This window comes from Mesoplodon densirostris, chromosome 2 (genome assembly GCF_025265405.1).
Source record: "Mesoplodon densirostris isolate mMesDen1 chromosome 2, mMesDen1 primary haplotype, whole genome shotgun sequence".
NCBI classification, from domain to species: Eukaryota; Metazoa; Chordata; class Mammalia; order Artiodactyla; family Ziphiidae; genus Mesoplodon; species Mesoplodon densirostris.
The window spans coordinates 178,487,134-178,498,855 of NC_082662.1; positions in this window are offsets into that span (position 1 = coordinate 178,487,134).

Consider the following 11,722-nt stretch of genomic DNA (forward strand, 5'->3'; position numbering starts at 1 on the left):
TAGTGATTGTTTTGTTATGCTTTGTCTTTTGAATAAAGGAGTACTGTTTCATTTTACATATTGATCTTAAACTTGGGAATTTGCTGAACTTCCTTATTAGTTCTAATCATTTGTGTACAGTCCTGAATTTTCTATGTAAATGATCTACATTCCCTCTAAATTCAGATTGCAAACTGATCAGCTTATTTCTGAGTCCATCTCTTTCTCACTGTACCTTCTAATAGGCAGGTAGGAGCAATCAACTCATGCTTTTAGCATTCTGACTGTAAACCTTCTTTCCCAAGTCCATAAATTTGTTAGATTCATTTTCTTTCTTCCAAGTAACTAAAGGCAGAAATTTTGTGAATGGGTTGCCAGTATATAACATGAATTGCCATTTTTCCAGCCTTCAGTAGCATTTTTCCAGCTTTCTACAAAAGTTTCCCACTGTCTCTGTCCCAAAGCCACTTCCACGTATTTTAGGTTTTCATTATGGCAGAAATTCCATTTCTAGGTACCAATTTTTCTAGCAGTCAGTTTTTGGTGTATTATAACCAGAGAACCTCAATGTGGAATAAAATAGGTACTTATTACTTGGAGTTGGAGTGTCTAGAGGGGGCTTGACTGAGTGGTTCTATGTCAACCTATGGATCTGGCTGGGCCAGTTCTGCATCTTATGTCTCCCTCTGGGGGCCAGGCTGGTGGGGCAGCAGCTACTCAGAAGATCCTCTTTTCATGATGATCACAGAGGGCACAGGAAAGCAAGTCCAAAGGCACCAGCTCATTTCAAGCTCATGTCTGTCTCCTGTGGCCTCCCATTGGCCCAAGCAAGTCATGTAGCCAAATCCAAGGTCAAAGAACAGGGCAATGTGCTCTGCAATTATGTGGGAGAAACTTGAAATTTACATGACAAAGGATGTAGATACAAAGAGAAATAAAGAAATGGAGACAATAATTCAATATATCATAAGTGCTTTGATAATTTCTACTCAATTGTTCATTTTTAATGACTATATTCAAAGCCACAAATTTCCTTCTTAATACTATTCCACAAAATTTGACAGGTAATGCTTTTGCAAGCATTTAGTTCTGATTTTTCTTATGATTTTCGTTTTAATCAAGAGGTTTTAACCAGCATGGTGTGTTATGTGTATAGATTTCAGGTACATGTTAAATATTTGTTTTAAATACTTGTTGTCATTGATTTCCAATGATATTTTGTTACTGTCAGAGAACACAGTCTCTATGAGGTTGAATCACAGAATTTAAAAAAGCTTTCTTTGTGGCTCAGATAGGATCTGCTTTTTGAGAAAGTTCTACGTGTGCTCAAAAAAGAATGTGAATACTCTGAATGAGGGGTGGAATTTTCATTTGAGCACATTATTAATGTTATTTAAATATTTCATTGCTGCTTATTTTTGTCTGCTTGATATTAGAATTTCTTAGGGGAATGTGTTAGAATCCCCACTTAACAAGTATGTATTGATTTATTTGTATGTTTGTCAGTTAATGCTTTATATATTTTGAGTCTATATCACCAATTACATATATGTTCATTACCTTCATGACATCTTAATTGATCATTCTCTTTACCAGTAAATCATGTCCTTTTAAAAATCTTTTTAAACATAGAAATGTGCCAGAAAACCCAGGTATTCCTTAATGAATGATCATAAAGCTAACATTCATGAAAGCAGCGACCAAGTCAAGAAAGAACATTGTGAGTTTCACAAACATCACACTTATGCTCCTTCCCCAAAACAAAAATAATCATGATTTACTTTTCCTTCTACTCATGTATCTCTAAATAACATAGTAGAAGTTTGTCTGCTTTTGACATTTATATAAATTGAATTATACAGTGCATAATATTTTGTGACTGGCTTCTTTCAGTCAATATTACTTTTGAGAAGTTCATCCATGTGGTGGCTAATAGTAGTTTTTTAATCTTCAGTGCTGTATAGTACTGTTTATTTTTCCAAATGTGGACATTGGGTTATATACAGTTTTTGCTAGTATAATGCTTCTATAAACTATTAATAACTAGTTTGCCACATCACCTGCTTATATGTACATGCATTTGTTACTATATTCTAAAAGGTAGCATGACTATGTAAGTTCAACTTTAGTAGATATTTTTAAGCTATTTTCCAAAGTGATTGTGTCCATATCTTTTCCTACTCACAGTGTGGGAGAAAGTTCTAAAAGTCTGAATGTTATTGCACACTTTTAAATTTTAGTCGTTCTGTTGACTATGTAGTTATATTTTATAATGTTTTTCACTTCCCTGATGACTAATAATATTGAGCACTTTTAAATACTTTTATTAGCCTTCTTTTTTTAATGAAATTTCTGTTTAAGCAATTGCCCCATTCACCTTTCTGGTGGCCTGTACTTACTGATTTGTCAGGTTTTTTTTTTTTTTAATGTATTCTGGGTATGAACCATTTGCCAGTTTTATGTGTAGCAAATAACTTTAACTCTGTGGCTTCCATTTTCGATCTCTTAATGCTATCTTTTGATGAAGTTCTTAATTTTAATATAATCCAAGTTATCATATCAATCATATTCTGTAGCTTGTGCTTTCTGTGCCCTATTTTTAAAAATCTTTCCCTTCCTTGAGGTTATGAAAATACTTTCAAATATTATCTTCTACAAGTTATATTGTTTTACCTTTCTTTTTTAAGTCTTCAAACTACCTGGAACTGGTTTTTGTGTATGACATGAAGTGGAGGTCAAGTTTTCTATCTTTTTGTTTTTCTATATGAAAATCCAGTTGTTTAAACACTCAGTGGAAGAGATTCACATTTCTCTGCAGCTCCAGTGTCACCTCTGCTATACACGGCTCTGTTTCTGGGTCTGCTTTTCTATTCTTCGATTTGTCAGTCTTTGTGTCAATCCTGAACTCTCCTAATTACTTCGTAAAATACTTATCATAAGGCTGAATAGCTGACAGAGCAACTCCTCTTCATGGTGTCTTTTCCCTGAGTATCTTGGCTTTTAGCATTTCTCTATAAAATATAGAATCATCTTGTTAATTTACACACACGTACACATATACACACCTGTTAATGTTTTAATTAGGATGGCATTGAGTCTCTAGATCAATCTGTGGAAAATACATATCTATGTTACCTTGAAACTTCCAATTCGTGAGTACATTATAACCCTCAATTCTATTTTTCTCAAGCTTTTTTATGTTCTTACAATATAGCATCTTTCAAAAGATCTTGAGTGTTTATAGCATAAGTATTCAAAATATTTTGGTGCTATTGTAAAGGTTATGTCTATAGTTCGTTTTTATTTTATGTTTTGCTTTTTGCCAACATGTAAAATTAAAATGGATTTGTATATTTATTTTGCATCCACCAACCTGGGTAAACTTACATATTAATTCTAATACTTTGTTGGCGGGTTCTTTTGAATGTTTTACATGCTCAAACGTATCTTTCACACAGGTTTTATTTCTCTCCTCTTAACCCTTGTGTCTTTTACTTCTTGCCTTTGTCCTACTGCACCAGCAAAGACCTTCATTCCATGGTAATAAATCTAGTGAGACAAGAACCCTTACCTTATTCCCTGTCTCAAAGTAAATGGTTTTGGCTTTCACCATTAATTTTGATGTAGGCTCCTCATAGACATTCTTTAATAGATAAAGGATGTTTCCTTCTTTTCCACTGATTGCTAAGAATTTTTATACTGAATCGACTTTGAATTTTATCAAATATCTTTTCTTGCATCTGCTAAGATATTCTGTGATTTTTCTTTTTTGTGCTGGTAATGTGGCAAGTTATATTGATTGCTATTTTAGTTATTTATTTATTTTTACATCGTTATTGGAGCATAATTGCTTTACAATGTTGTGTTAGTTTCTGCTGTATAACAAAGGGAATCAGCTATATGTCTACATATATCCCCATATGCCCTTGATTACTATTTTAAAATAAAACTAATTTTGCATTCCTGAAATAAACCAAACTTGATCACAGTATATTAATCTCTTTATATTATGCTGAATTTGGTTTTCTTATGTTTTGTTTAAGAATTTTTCCATCTCTGTTTATGAACAAGAAAATCCTATAATTTTTCTCCATAATATAATTTTCAGTTTATGATATAAAGGTTATCATAAAACAAGATGGAAGAAATGTACCTTCTTTATCTTTCCTTCTCTTGAAGAATTTGTATTAGAACCAATCTCGTTTATTGTGCTAATCTCAATTATTACCTTATTTATTTGGTAAATGCGTCATTGAATTTGCCACAGAAACAGTGTGGGCCTGATTTCTCTAGATAAAGTTATTTCCTTAGGACTATACTTTGTAACAATTATGGCATTATGCAAATTTTTAAATCTCTTCTTGTATTATGTTTGACTTACATTTATCCTCAGGCCAGAAGTCTGAAATAAGTTCCACGGGTCCAAAATCAAGATGTCACCAGGGCTGAGTTCCCTCCAAAGGCTCTAGAGGAGCATCCATTCATTGCTCCTCCAATTGCTGGGGGCTGCTAGCATTCCTTGCTATATGGCTACATTATTCCCATCTTCACATCTCTCTCTGCTCCATCACCACATGGCCCTCTCCACTGCTTGTGTCTTATCTCCCTCTACCTCTCTCTTATAAAGATATTTGTGATGGCATTTAGGACCCGCTGGATAATCTAGTATAATCTCCCCATATCAAGATCCTTAACTTAATCACAACTGTAAAAAATCCTTTTCCAAATAAGGTAACATTTACAAATTCCAGGGATTAGGACCTGATATCTTTGGGGTGCATTATTCAGCTTACTGCAGTGGTACTTGCTGTTTCATTGGAATTTCCTTTTATATTGAATATTTGTATACCTTCCTTTCATTTCCTTTTTTTAAAAAATTGAAGTATGGTCGATTTATGATATTATGTTAGTTTCATGTGTACAGCCTAGTGATTCAGTTATATATACATATTCTTTTCAGATTATTTTCCACTATAGATTATTACAAGATATTGAATATAGCTCCCTGAGCTATATAGTAATCCTTGCTGCTTATCTATTTTACGTATAGTAGTTTGTATCTGTTAATCCCACATTCCTAATTTATCCCTCCCCCCTTTGCTTTCCCATTTGGTAAGCATTAAGTTTGTTTTCCATGTCTGTGTGTCTGTTTTGTATATAGATTCATTTGTATTATTTTTTAGATTCCATGTATAAGTGATATCATACAATATTTGTCTTTCTCTGTCTGGCTTACTTCAATTAGGATGATAATCTCTAGGTCCATCCATGTTGCTGCAAATGGTATTATTTCATTCTTTTTTTATGTCTGAGTAATATTCCATTGCATATTTATAGCCCATCTTTTATATATATATATATATATATATATAATGATACAGTTTATCTGATCCACTTGGCACTTTTTAAAAAAAAATTATTTATTTACTTTTGACTGTGTTGGGTCTTTGTTTCTGTGCAAGGGCTTTCTCTAGTGGCAAGTGGGGGCCACTCTTCATTGCGATGCACGGGCCTCTCACTACCTCAGCCTCTCTTGTTGCGGAGCACAGGCTCCAGACACGCAGGCTCAGTAGTTGTGGCTCACGGGCCTAGTTGCTCCGTGGCATGTGGGATCCTCCCAGACCAGGGCTCGAACCCGTGTCCCCGGCATTAGCAGGCAGATTCTCAACCACTGTGCCACCAGGGAAGCCCCTATAGCCCATCTTTTTAAGCCATTCATCTGTTTATGGGCCCTTGGATTGTTTTCAGGTCTTGGCTATTGTAAACAGTGCTGCTATGAACATTGGGGTGCATGTATTTGTGAATTAGAATTTTTGTCTTTTCCAGGTATATACCCAGGAGTGGGGTTGCTGGATCATATGGTAGATCTATTTTTAGTTTTTTAAGGAAACTTCATACTGTTTCCCACAGTGGCTGCACCAACTTACATTCCCACAAACAGTGTAGGAGGGTTCCCTTTTCTCCACACTCTCTCCAGCATTTATTCTTAGTAGACTTATTAATGATGGCTATTCTGACCCATCCCTTCATTCATTTCTTAATCAATCTTTCCAAGGTTTATGAATTTTAAACGTTTTTTTCAAAGAACAAACTTGAAATTTTTTTGTTCCATTTCTATTGTATGATGGGTGATACGCTAATTCCTATTCTTACTCTCCCCTTTATTATTTGCTCCTTAGATTCATTTACTTTATTTTTTTATCTTCTTGATATAGATGCTTACTCATTAGTTTTCATCTTTCCTTCATTTTAATATATGTTATGAAATCATCCACATATTTCAGCACTTAGTGTTCTGCTAACATTGAATTCAAAATAATTTTTAATATTACAAGCTATTTATTCTGTGATCATATTTTATTTAAAAGTATATTTCTTGATTTCCTTTGGTTATTAATTTCTATCTTCATTGAATTATGATCAGACAAACTACTCTTTATAAATTCAATCCTTTGAAATTTGTTAAGGCTTAATTTGTGGATCATTACATGGCCAGTGTTTGTAAATGTTCATATTTACTTGAAAAGAATACATATTCTTCCATTGCCAAATCCAGTGTTATGCATATTTTTATTACATCAACTGTATCAATCAAATCTTCTACAATTTTTTAAAAATTCTAAAAGTGTATTGATATTGCCTGCTTGTTCTACCAGGTACTAAGACAGGTATATTTAAGTATCTCAATATGATTACGGATTTGTCTATTTCTCTTTGTAGATTTGTCAATATATGCTTTGTATTCTTTGTGACGTGTTATATGATTTTGGCAAATGACACCTTTATCATAATGAACTTTCCTTCTTTAGCTGTGGGATCCACGTTTCCCTTAAGTCTACTTTTTTCTCATCATATAGATCTACTAGTGTTATTTATCTTTTCATAACATATGTTTTTCCATCTCCTTTTTTTCCTGCTCCACGATGACAAATTGGATGGGGAGGGGAGGAGGGGGAGATGCAGGGGAGAAAGAAGGCCCGGTGGGAAAGCCCTTCCTCAATTCTCCAGCTTCTCTCCTCCCGTGTTTTATCTACTCCTCATGCTCTCAGTGCTATTTTCCTTCCACACAGTACCCAAAGCATTTCTCATGGTTTTTTGTTTGTTTTTTTAAACACTTCATCTGAATTTTGTGGCATCTCCAGAGCTGAGTGTAAGGGGACATATAAGTAGCTCATGTTAGTTAATGATCTTGATGCTTTTAAAGGAAAAAAGTTTCAAAGATCTCCAAGATTTACTTAATTCCTTTTTTATAATAATGGTGCTTAAATAATTACAAATGCAAAATTAGGGGCACTCCTTTTACAGTTATACAACAACAAAAAAAATCTACAAAGTAAATACAAAACGGATAAATAAAACAAAGTATGTGACAGATGATGCCATTTTCTTGAAGCTAGGTTGTTTAGTATAACGTCGTCAATATAGTGTCACTAAAACACAGGTCCTATGGCCTTGGCACTGAGGCGCTATTGTGAAGGCAGGTGTGGTGAGGCCTGTGGTGAGCATTCATCACGTGATCTGAGTCACAAATGTCCATGAGGGTCTGAACCTGCCTGACCAGTATCACTACACTCCAGGGACCGAGATATCAATTAACTGATAAAAACACCGTAACAGGGTAAGGGGGTGGGGTGGGGAATAAAAATGCTTTTCCCCTTCTGCTTTTTGAACAAAAACTCCATATTTTCATGATCTACTAAGTCTTGCAATTCATATATTTGGCTCTACTTGTGAAATTGATTCTACCATTTTTTCTCCAAATACACTACTTGAAACCGCCGTTCTAAAGCACATTGTTATATCATTCAGTATGCATTTGGTGCCCAGACATTGTTATATATTAAATATACCTCTCGACTTTTCTTGTGTTTCTGCAACAATTTGATGCCAAAGTAATTGTGGACACACACACAGACGGGCACTGAGATTACGGTGGCGCTGGTGGGCATCCAGATGTACCAAAGCGGGCTTAGTCGTAAATGTGTTGGGGTTTTACGAAAATAAAATCACAAAATTAATTGTTAAATTTCTTTGGAAGAATTCTTTTACCCCACCATGTGGGAAGATTGAAACAGAACAAAACTATTGATTTAGGGTATGAATCCAGAATAACCTATGCAGGGTCAAACTGAGGTAAAGGGAGTCACAAAATTAACATCTTAATAAATTTCACTTTACTTGCCTATATAAAATTTATGCCTGAGATTTCCTCACTCTGTAGAAACATTTGTCAATCCCCTCACCAAATTCTCTTAGGTCCCATATGACTTAGGTTAAAATCAATGAAGCTGAGAGAAAGGAAAACAGAGAATTCCTGACTTCAGGGGATGGGGTTGCTTGTGTGCTGCTGTCTTTTAAATGATCTATGGCTCTTCCAGTTAGCATCTGCCTCGTTTTGTGGTTTCATACGTGGTTAAGTGTTGGACCTAAATATTTGCCAGTGGTGGTAGTTCTCTCTCTTTCTACTTATATGTTTTGGTTACTTTTGAATAATTTCTTTTATTCTACATAATGGCCATAGACTAAAAGAAATTATATCCGAAGGTTGGCAGTATTTCACACGTGAATTTTTGTGTTTTGCAAAGCAATTTGAATGTGACTTTTAGAAGAATCCTGGAGACTTTCTTTTTTGTAATTGAAGTATAGTTGATGTACAGCAAAATGATTCAGTTATATATATATACACATACATATATATACATATATTCTTTTTCAGATTTTTTTCCATTATAGGTTATTACAAGATATTGAATACAGTTCCCTGTGGTATAAAGTAGGTCCTTGTTGTTCATCTATTTTATATATAGTAGTGTGTATCTGCTAATCCCAAACTCCCAATTTATCCCTCCCCCTCACCCACCCGTATCCCCTTTGGTAACCATAAGTTTGTTTTCTAAGTCTGTGAGTCTGTTTCTGTTTTGTAAATAAGTTCATTTGTATCTTTAATTTTTTTTTAGATTCCACATATAAGTGATATCATATGATATTTGTCTTTGTCTGACTTACTTCACTTAGGATGATAAGCCATGTTGCTGCAACTGGTATTACTTCATTTTTTATGGCTGTGTAATATTCCATTGTGTATTTATATCCCATCTTCTTAAACCAATCATCTGCTGAAGAGCACTTGGGTTGTTTTCAGGTCTTGCTGCCGTAAACACTGGGGTGCATGTATATTTTCAAATTAGAGTTTTCTCCGGATATATGACCAGGAGTGGGATTGCTGGAACATATGGTGACCCTATTTTTAGTTTTTCTAAGGAACAAGATTTTCTAAGTGAAATTTCCAACAAATACTTTTGCATGGGGCTCTAAGTACATCCACAATAGGTAACAGTAGAACCATGGAATGAGGCAATATCGTAGCCCAGTCAATCCAGAATGGGGATACCTTTCTTAATACTATCACTTTACAATATAAACAAAGTCATAGCCAAATAAAGCTGGAAGTCACTGTGAAGATTATCTGGCCCAATTCATTTCTGTTCCAGATGAAAGCTGGCTGAGAGGCTGTGAGTCTTTCCCAATGTCCTGCAGTTAGTGACTCGCTTTTTCTTCTTTATTTCATCTCTCCCCTCTTAGTGACACGCCTGCAACATTCCATGCTTTAAATGACGCTGCCTTGCACTAATCGACTTCCATTTCCTCTCTCCTCCTTTGCCAACCGACCTTGGGTCTCAGATCAGGCATCATCAAATCTGCTGATTACAAATGTCTGTCACATCAGGCACAAAATTTCTTTCTTAGGCATTAATGACTTTCTCCCTGAACTACCTTTCAAACCAGCCTCATCTCCAAACGCTCCAGAAATCAAACCGCCCCCCCTTGGATCTTTCCATGCCGCCAGTGCACTGGGTTCCTTTCTTCTTTCCCACCTCTGCTCATGCTGGTTTTTTCCTCCTCTTCTCCAGGAAGTTGGCCCTTGGCTAACCTTCACCCTTACTTTCCTTGACTTCTTGATCTGAACCACATTATCTAGTTTTTCTTTTCTGTTATGTAATTCAAACTAGAAAGCAAAGAACTCAATTCCAGAACTCCTTTCTTGGATTTTGTTGTGGATCATTTTTAACCTAGCAGAGTGCTACTGGGCACAGAGGCTGGAACCACGTGGCTGACGAAGCCCTAGACCAGCGACTGTGTCCTTCTTTCCCTCTTCCTTTCACTTATTAGTTCCCTCAACAAATAAACACCTTTCTGATGCATATCATTGCTCCGTCACCTTCTTTAGATCTTCCTTCAAGATCTCAGTGAGGCTTTTCCAATCACTTTATTTAAAACTCAAAATGCCTTCCTCAGCCTCACTCTCCCCTTTTCCTGCTTAATTTTCTTCCAGAGCAGTCAGCACCACCAAACGTTTCTTTCTAGAGAGCGGTGCTCATCTCTTTCATGCATGTTGCTTGTCTCCCCTTATAGAAAGGAAGCTCCGTGAAGCCAAGCTTTGTATGTCTTGCTCGTCGCTTCATGACACGTGCTTAGGACAACGTCTGTTACACTGACCGAAGATGTGTAGACTCAGAGTCAGTCATGAGCTGGGTGAATGTGAACACAGGCATATTCCATGCATTCCTACAGTTCGGCGTTAGAGGGAGAACAGGCTTTGAGCCAATGACCACAACTGTGGTGAGTCCTTACAAAAAGTCCTGGCTGCTAAGGAGTGTGGGATGAGAGCCCTAATCCAGGCTCTCTTGGTTGAAGAAGGCCTCCCTAAACGAGAAATATTTGAACTGAGAATAACTAGCCTTTAGCTTCTCTGAGGAGAGAGTGAAGGCAGGGGAAATCAACTAGTTCAGCAGATACTTAAAAAATTTTTTTTTTATTTTGTTGAAGTATAGTTGATTTACAATGTTGTGTTAATGTCAGGTGTATAGCACAGTGATTCTATTTATATATATATATATTTTTTTCTTTTATATATATTCTTTTATATATATTTATTCTCTCTGTATATATATTCTTTCCCAGATTCTTTTCCCTTATAGGTTATTATAAATATTGAGGATGGTTCCCTCTGCTATATAGTCAGTCCTTGTCATTTATCTATTTTATATATAGTAGTGTGTATCTGTTAATCCCAAACTCCTAATTTAGCCCTCCCCTGCTTCCCCCTTTGGTAGCCATAAATTTGTTTCCTATGTCTGGTTCAGCAGATCTTAAAACAGGCATTTGTGCACCAAATGCCTGCTGGATGATAACAACAAAAGGCCAATTGCCGACCTTAGACCACATTAGACAGCACGCACACCAGTTGGGTACCATGGATGTTCGCCTTTCCAACTGGTTTTTTCAACCCCGGGCAGCATTGGCCACCCCCCACCCCCACAGTGTGATTGCCCAGCGTAAAACTGCCATATACCTTAAAATACACTTTAAAGGAGAGGTAGAGACATAAAGTAATAAGGGAAGGTCTTATAAAGCAGTCCTTATTATTAGGATATTGACTAAACTTGCATTCTCTCCCCCTACCCAACCATGAAAGTTCCCATTTTTAATTTTTTAAGACTGTATTTTGTGCTTCCTCACACACAATCTATATGGCACTTCTGTCCATAGAGCATTCCCTGGCTTGTGTCAGAGCTGGGTACCATCTGGACTTGCTACTGTTTTCCTTGTGCCAGATGCTTTTTCTGGATGGGGAATTGGTGCTCATCCCTTTGGCTGCCACCTCCCCTCTTCAGTGTAAGGTTTATATTCATTTAACCCAGGTTAAAAAGTAGAAGTATTTTTCTTGAAAGCAATTCTGTCA